This window comes from Phacochoerus africanus, chromosome X (assembly GCF_016906955.1).
Source record: "Phacochoerus africanus isolate WHEZ1 chromosome X, ROS_Pafr_v1, whole genome shotgun sequence".
NCBI lineage: Eukaryota > Metazoa > Chordata > Mammalia > Artiodactyla > Suidae > Phacochoerus > Phacochoerus africanus.
This window is the reverse complement of record NC_062560.1, coordinates 28,910,170-28,918,459: the sequence shown is the minus strand read 5'-3', so window position 1 is coordinate 28,918,459 and position 8,290 is coordinate 28,910,170.

Here is an 8,290-nt window from a genome sequence, read left to right as displayed (position 1 = left end):
TGCCCTAAAAAAAAAAAAAAAAACAGACCGACCAAATAAATAAATAAATAAAGGTCATTTATCAAAAACCTCCCCCATAAGAAAATTCCAGGCTTCAGTGGTTAAGTCTACAGAACATTTTTTTTTAAATGAGAACTGCAACATTTCAGGTTCTTTTTTGTTATTTTTTTGTTTTTGTTTTTGCCATACCTACAGCATGTGGAAGTTCCCAGGCCTGGATTTGAGCCAGGACGGGAACTACAGGAAAATTTCTGAGAAATGCTACAACAGATAAACATGAAAACATGTTACAGAGTGAAATAAGCCAAATATAAGATGACCAATATCATATGATTCCACTCATAAGAAATATCTTGACCAAGCAAATTAATAGAGACAGGAAGCAGATTAGGTGTTAAGGGAGCTGGGGGAAAGAGAAATTGGAGCCATTGCTTAAAGATTACAGAATTTGTTTGGAGTGATGAAAAAGTTTTGGAAACAGTTGGTGCTGATTGCACAACACTGTGAATATAAGTAATGCCACTGAATAATTTGGAAGGATGGAAATAACATATATGCACTACTGTATAAAATAATTAACAAGAACCTACTGTATAACACAGGGAAATCTACTCAATAGTTTGTAATAACCTATATGGGGAAAAAAGAATAGATATATATATCTGATTCACTTTGCTGTATACCTGAAAACGAATACAACTTTCTTAGTCAACTATACTCCAATAAAAATTTTTTTTAAATGGTTAACATGGCAAACTTTATCTATATTACCATAATAAAAACCCAACAAATTAAAACTATGGGCCTCTATTTTAAAAACACAAATAATCAGTCCCCCCTTCAGAAATTCTGATTCAATAGCTCTCAAGAGTGTCCAGAATCATCATTTTAATAAGTCACTCTTGGGAGTTCTTGTTGTGTCTCAATGGAAACAAATCTGGCTGGCCATGAGGACACAGGTTCAATCCCTGGCCTTGCTCAATGGGTTAAGGATCTGGCGTTGCCAGGAACCGTGCTGTAGGTTGCAGGTGCAGCTTGGATCCTGAGTTGCTGTGGCTGTGGTGTAGGCCAACAGCTACAGCTCCAATTTGACCCCTTGCCTGGGATCCCCAATATGCCATGGGGGTGGCCCTAAAAAAACAAAAGTCACTCTTCCCCTAACTGATGCTGACATAGGGTGTCCTAAGATGTCATTTTCAAGAACGGTGGTGTAGTTCCACTCTTGTAAGTATCACATGGGCCCCTTCCTCCATGAGGCTGTTATCTTTAGCTTTTACACCTAAAGTTCTTATCTGAACCTTAGAAGGAAAAATCTTTTTTAAAAAATAAAAAATGGTAATTTCCCACCATTATATCAGACTCTGTATGTTCAGAAGAGCAGAAAGTGGCAAATGATGGTCTTTTGATGTCTGTTTCCACCGTTATGGTATATTGTGCGCTCTCAACAAAGACAAAGGTTTTTCTGCCCCAAAACTTCTCAGAGTCTTTAATACAATGATATACACCAAAACGCTCCAAAAAGACAGGGGTACAGGAATCTCTAAATGCTTTTGATTATGAATCTTATTTCTTCTTGGTTAATACTTGCAGAATGTTCTATGAAACACTATTTGGGGCATGCTGACCCATATAAATATAACATACACACATATGATATTTTCAAAAGTATATGTATCATTTCTGTTCCAGAATAAGTCAGTTAGCACTTGACATCTTTTCCATCCCTTCTCTACTCCTCCTCCTATTACAAGTGCTTGAAATTTTTATTTCCCATACAGCCTTCCACTAAGGCAGTGACTAGATGCAATTTAGGGTCAGTCAATTCACATATTTGGATGTCTGAGGAGAGACAAATTATCTTGCAAGAGAGATGGCTGATAGTTACTAACAGATAAGATTTTTTGCAGTGGCCAGATTCCGCACATCACTATTTAGACCATAGCTTTATGGGGAGAAGTGTGTGGAAACTAGATGCTTATCTGGAGTCTCCTGGACTTTCCTCATTTCTGGATCTCAGTTCCTTCAGTGTGATCTGAAAAGACTATGGCAACTCCCCCCACACACCCCCCACTCCAGACATCAACCCACCCAGCCCTCCCAATGACTACACAAACAGCTAATTCTCTATACTAAATAGCTTTCCATTTGGTATAACTAGAGTGGTTTCCATTTCAAAATGCACTGGTACAATTTCATTATGTATAACTTAAGTACATAGGCAATATCCTTTTAGCAATTAACCTGTAATAGAAAACAAAGGTTCTTCCCTATTACAATTCCCCACTGTCAATGTCTATTTCACAATCTTGTGGCGAAAGGGATGACGCTTGCTTTGGCTACTTACTGCTGAACAGAGGTGACAAATATTCCTTACAATATTTAGTCTGTAGTAACATTTTTTTTTACTTTTTTTAAAAATTGAGGAGTGCCCTTTGTGGCTCAGCAGTTAAAGAACCCACCTAGAACCCAGGAGGATGTGGGTTCAATCCCTGGCCTCACTCAATGGGTTAAGGATCCAGCATTGCTGTGAACTGTGGTGCAGGTTGCAGACACGGCTCAGATCCTGCATTGCTGTGGCTGTGGTGTAGGCTGGCAGCTGTAGCTCTCATTTGACCCCTAGCCTGGGAACTTCCATATGCTCCAGGTGTAGCCCTAGAAAAAAAAATGAAGTATAGCTCATTTAGAGTGTTAATTTCCACTGTACAGGAAATTGACCTTCTCATACATCTATATATTCTTTTTCAAATATTATTTTCCATCATGTTCTATCCGAAGAGATTGGTTACAGTTCCCTGTGGTATACACAGCACCTGATTGCTTATCCATTCTAAATGCAATAGTTTGCATGAACTAACCTCAAACTCCCAGTCCATCCCTCTCCCTCCCCACTCCTCCTTGGCAATCACAAGTCTATTGTCTATGTCTCTGAGTCTGTTTCTGTTGTGTAGATAGGTTCGTTTGTGTCATATTTTAGATTTCACCTGTAAGTAGTGATTATCATATGTCTTTTTCTTTCTGCTTACTTAGTATGAGAATCTCTAGTTCTATCCATGTTGTTCATGTCATCATTTCACTCTTTTTATGGCCAAGTAGTATTCCATTGCATAAGTGTACCACATCTTTCAAATCCCTTCATCTGTCAATGGACATTTAGATTGTTCCCATGTCTTGGCTACTGTGAATAGTGCTTCAATGAACATAGGGATGCATGTATCTTTGCATTATAGTTTTGTCTCGATATATGCCCAGGAGTAGGACTGCTGGGTCATGTGGTGGTTCTTTTTTTCTTTTTTGTCTTTTTGCCTTTTCTAGGGCTGCTCCCTCTGCATATGGAGGTTCCCAGGCTAGGGGTCTAATCGGACCTGTAGCCACTGGCCTACTCCACAGCCACAGCAACGCAGGATCTGAGCTGTGTCTGCAACCTACACCACAGCTCACAGCAATGCCGGATCCTTAACCCAGTGAGCAAGGCCAGGGATCGAACCCGCAACCTCATGGTTCCTAGTCGGTTCATTAACCACGGAGCCACGACGGGAACTCCATCATGTCGTAGTTCTTTAGTTTTCTGAGGAACCTCCAAGCTATTTTCCGCAGTGGCTGCACCAATTTACATTCCCACATGCAGTGTAGGAGGGTTCCCTTTTCTCCACTCCCTCTTCAGGATTTGTTATTTGTAGACTTTTTAATGATGGTCTTTTTTTGGTCATGCCCAAGGCCCATGAAAGTTCTTGGGCCAGGAATCGAACCTGTACCACAGCAGTGACCCAAGCTGTTGCAGTGACAACACTGGATCCTTAACCTGCTGTGCCACAGGAGAACTCCCCTCTTTCCTTTTTTATCTACAGCTATTGAAATTGATGAAACCCCTTAGCACTTTTGTTGTCTAATTTGTGATTGAACTTGGGGTTTAGGTTCCCATTCCCAATACATATACCAAGTTCCTGTGCTATTTGTTTGAACAAAATTAAACAAATAGGTTGACCATTCTCCACCTACAATGAAATTACCATCTACTTCAGTTGGATAGACAGACCTGTTGGAGGTAAACTCACAAACAGAGATTAGTATATTGCCCAAAGTTTTAACATAATTGACAACTGCTAGGTCTTTTAGAGCATTTATAAGTTCTCTTGCCTGGGCAGACCTGGAATGGCATATCATACAATATTGCAAAGGGGCTTAATTTAAGCCTGCTTCTGGGAGCCAATAGTCTTTAGCAGGGTAACTGGCAAGGCCTTTATCCCAAGTTAAATTAGTCTCTTGACATATTTTAGCAATGTTTCTTCTTAACATACCATTCATTTTCTCATTCTCTCCTGTTGCTTGTGGTCTCCAGAATGAATGTAGTTTAAATGCCTTAATCCAAATCAGAGGATAGTTTCCTTAAGTAGGGCTTTAACCACTTCAGAGTGTTTTTCTGCCCAGGTGGGATATGATTCCACGCATCCTAAAAATACCATCTACAAACACTAGGTTTCTGAAATCCTGCAGTTCAAGGCATTTGAATAAAGTCTACTTTCCAGTCCTCAGTGGAGCAGGTTCCTCTGCGTCGGTTCCCCATCTGGGGAGGTCCAAGAGCAGACTTTGAGTTAATTTTATCACAAATCATTCAATTCTGGGTGACTCACTGGATGGTCTTTTGGATGTTAGGCCCCATCATATATTTTTGAATCCACTGTAAGATGGCATCTCTCCCATAATGGTACTATTATGAATGTGCCACAGTATTGAGTCCAGGATGAAAACAACTGTGCACTACATTTCCAGCCAGGGGGAGGTGTGATCAAGAGTGAAACCCCATTCTTTGGCCCTCTCCTTTCCCTTTTCTGAAAACATTGGGTGGTATCTTGACAAGTCAATTTATAGGAGATGTGATCCTTTTGCTTCAAAGGATATTGTTTAGATTAGGGCTCCCAGAGTCCCCCAGTCCCACCCGCCTTTTTTTTTTTCTTTTTAGAGCCTCACTGTTCTTTATGTAAGTTCCCAGGCTACGGGTCAAATCAGAGCTGCAGTTGCCAGCCTACGCCACAGCCACAGCAATGTGGGATCTGAGTCTGTGACCTACCCCGCCACAGCTCATGGCAACACCAGATCCTTAACCCACTGAGTTGAGCCAGGGATAGAACCTGCATCTTCATAGATACTAGTCAGATTTGTTACCACTGAGCCATGACAGGAACTCCCAGAGTCCCTTTTTAATGGGATTCATACTAGCCCTCCCTGCAGGGAAGTTAGTGCACTTCTAGTCTTACATTTGTAGGGGGGTTGGGGGCAAGGAGCAGGAAGAGCTCTGTTCCTTTCCTGGGGTTTCCATGAGTGCCACCTGTAGGCTTAAACCATGATCTGGTGGGACTCTAATTTCAAGCTGTTCTGATGAAAAACTTCTAGGTGAGGTCTATCGGAAGTTTATCAGCTCATTCCTCACTGTCAATTTTACCTGAGGCTCCTGTGGGTAAATTGGAATTAGGTGCCTCAAGCCCAAGGGAGCCTCTTTATTCAGAGTGTTAGGCTCCTGTCTTTTATTGTTTTTCATCTTATGCATTAGCCTAGGGCAATCTGTTTTCCAATATTCTTCCTCCTTACAGTGAGCACATTGTTCCTTCCCCAATGGTGTCCTACATTTTTCTTAAGGTTACTTTCCTTCTGGGAAACTGATGATACTGCCAGAAAAGTGGCATTTTGTTTTGCATCTTCTTTATTCTGTCATTGCTACTTGGTGAAGACTTTGTGTGTGTGTGTGTGGGCTGCACATGGAGCGTATGGAAGTTTCTAGGCTAGGGGTCAAACTGGAACTGCAGCTGCTGGCCTACACCACAGCCATAGCAATGCCAGATCCAATAGGTGTCTACAACCTACAGCACAGCTCACAGCAACACTGGATCCTTAACCCACTGAGTGGGGCCAGGGAAAGAACCTGTGTCCTCATGGATATTAGTCGGATTTGTTAGCACTGAGCAACAATGGGAACTCCTCCTTGTTCAACACTTTAAAAGCAGCATCTACCAATTGCGAAGAGTTCACTCCTAAGGCACCATCTAATTTTTGCAACATTCTCCTGATAGTACAGGTTCTCTTGCATAAATGAACGACTTCCTCTTATGTGACTAGAGGTCATACATCTTAAAAGTGTGCCACCACTCTTTTACTCAATGTTTTCTTCAATTGAGCCAGATGAAATTATTTGGCCTGTTTATTCCCTCTGCCGCAAATACTGAATGAACTCAAAACCATTTTAAGTAGAAAGTGATATCATGCTATTACATAGGAGTTATATAAGATGTCACCACTGGGGTGGGGGAAGCTGAGTGAAGGGCAATGGGACTCTGTACTACTTTACTACTTACCATGAGTCTACAATTACTCCAAAATTTTAAAAGTTTTAAAAATGGTATCAAAAATTTGTATAAACATCAAATTATATTCAGTACCCAAAACATAACCCTGTTTTCCCAAGTGACTCACTGAATGCCGCATCCACACTAGATCTTCTCGTTTTCACAGGGTGGCTACAAATGCTCATTTAAGAAAGAGTGCTCTGGGAGTTCCCATAGTGGCTCAGTGGTTAACGAATATGACTAGGAACCATGAGGTTGCAGGTTCAATCCCTGGCCTCACCCAGTGGGTTAAGGATCCAGTGTTGCCGTGAGCTGTGGTATAGGTTGCAGACGCAGCTCAGATCCTGCATTGCTGTGGCTCTGGCGTAGGCCAGCAGCTACAGCTCCCATTAGACCCCTAACCTGGGAACCTCCATATCCCGTGGGTACAGCCCTAGAAAAGACAAAAATAAATAAATAAGAGTGTTCTGTAATGCTGACTTTGAAAAATTTAAATTAGACCTATGTGAGCCTCATGTTAATACAGTGGAATCATAATCTAATTTCCATTTAATTTGTAAACCTAATTATAGAGATTTCCTCAACACACCAAAAATAACTATTTCATCACTTCTTTATCAGTCATAAGGGTTTTTTAAAACTATACCATTACTCCAACCACAAAAAAGGATAACTATGTAACATGATAGAGGTGCTAGTTACCACTATAATAGCAATCATATCACTATATACGAATTAATCAAATTAACATGTTGTACCCCTTAAATTTACATAGCATCACATATCCAGTATATTTCCCACTAAAAATATTTTTTTAAAGGAAAACACTTTCCTTCATTAAAAAAACTGACATTAAAATTTGCATGTACTTGTGCTATTGGAGATGTGAATCTTTTTCACATCCTTACAAACCTATAGTAATCAAAATATGCTATTGGCATAAAAAAAGACACACAGATCACTGGAACAGAAAACAGAGACCAGAAGTTAACCCATGCATACGTGGTCACTTAGTTTATAACAAAAGAGCCAAGAGTATACAATGGGAAAGACAGTCTCTTCAGTTAATGATGTTGGGAAAACTAGACAGCTATACTCAAAAGAAGGAAACCAGACCACTACTGTACACCATGCATAAAAATTAATTCAAAATTGATTAAACATTTGAATGTTAAGACCTGAAACCATAAAACTCCTAAAAGAAAGCAAAGCTGGTAAGACTCTTGACATTGGTCTTGGCAATGTTTTTGAATTTCACACCAAAAGCAAAGGCATGAAAAGGAAAAATAAATGAATGGGACTACATCAAACTAAAAAGTTTCTGCAGAGCAAAGGAAATTATCAACAAAATGAAATGGCAATCTGTTGAATGGGAGAAAATATTTGCACATCATTTTTTTGATAAGGGGGAATATCTAAAAAGAACTTAAGGAACTCATACAACTCACTAGAAAAAACCCAAACAATCTAAATTAAAAATGGGTAGGCCTGAAAGATATTTTTCCAAAGAAGACCTAGCCAAAAGAAACATGAGAAATGCTCAATATCAGGGTTCCCATCGTGGCTCATCAGAATCTAATCTGACTAGTATCCATGAGGACACAGGTTCAATCCCTGGCCTTGCTGAGTGGGTTGGGGATCCGGTGTTGCTGTGAGCTGTGGTATAGGTCACAGATGCAGCTTGGATCTGGCATTGTTGTGGCTGTGGCATAGGTTGGTGGCTGCAGCTTGAAATTTGACTCCTGGCCTGGGAACTTCCATGTGCCACAGGTGTTGCCCCAAAAACACGAAAAAGCTCAATATCAGTTATCAGAGAAATGTAAATCAAAACCATAACGAGATATCCCCTTCTACCTGTTAGAATGGCTGTTGTCAAAAAGACAAGAGATAACAAATGTGAGGAGCATGTGGAGAAAAGGGAACTCTTATGCACTCTTGGTAGGAATGTAAATTGT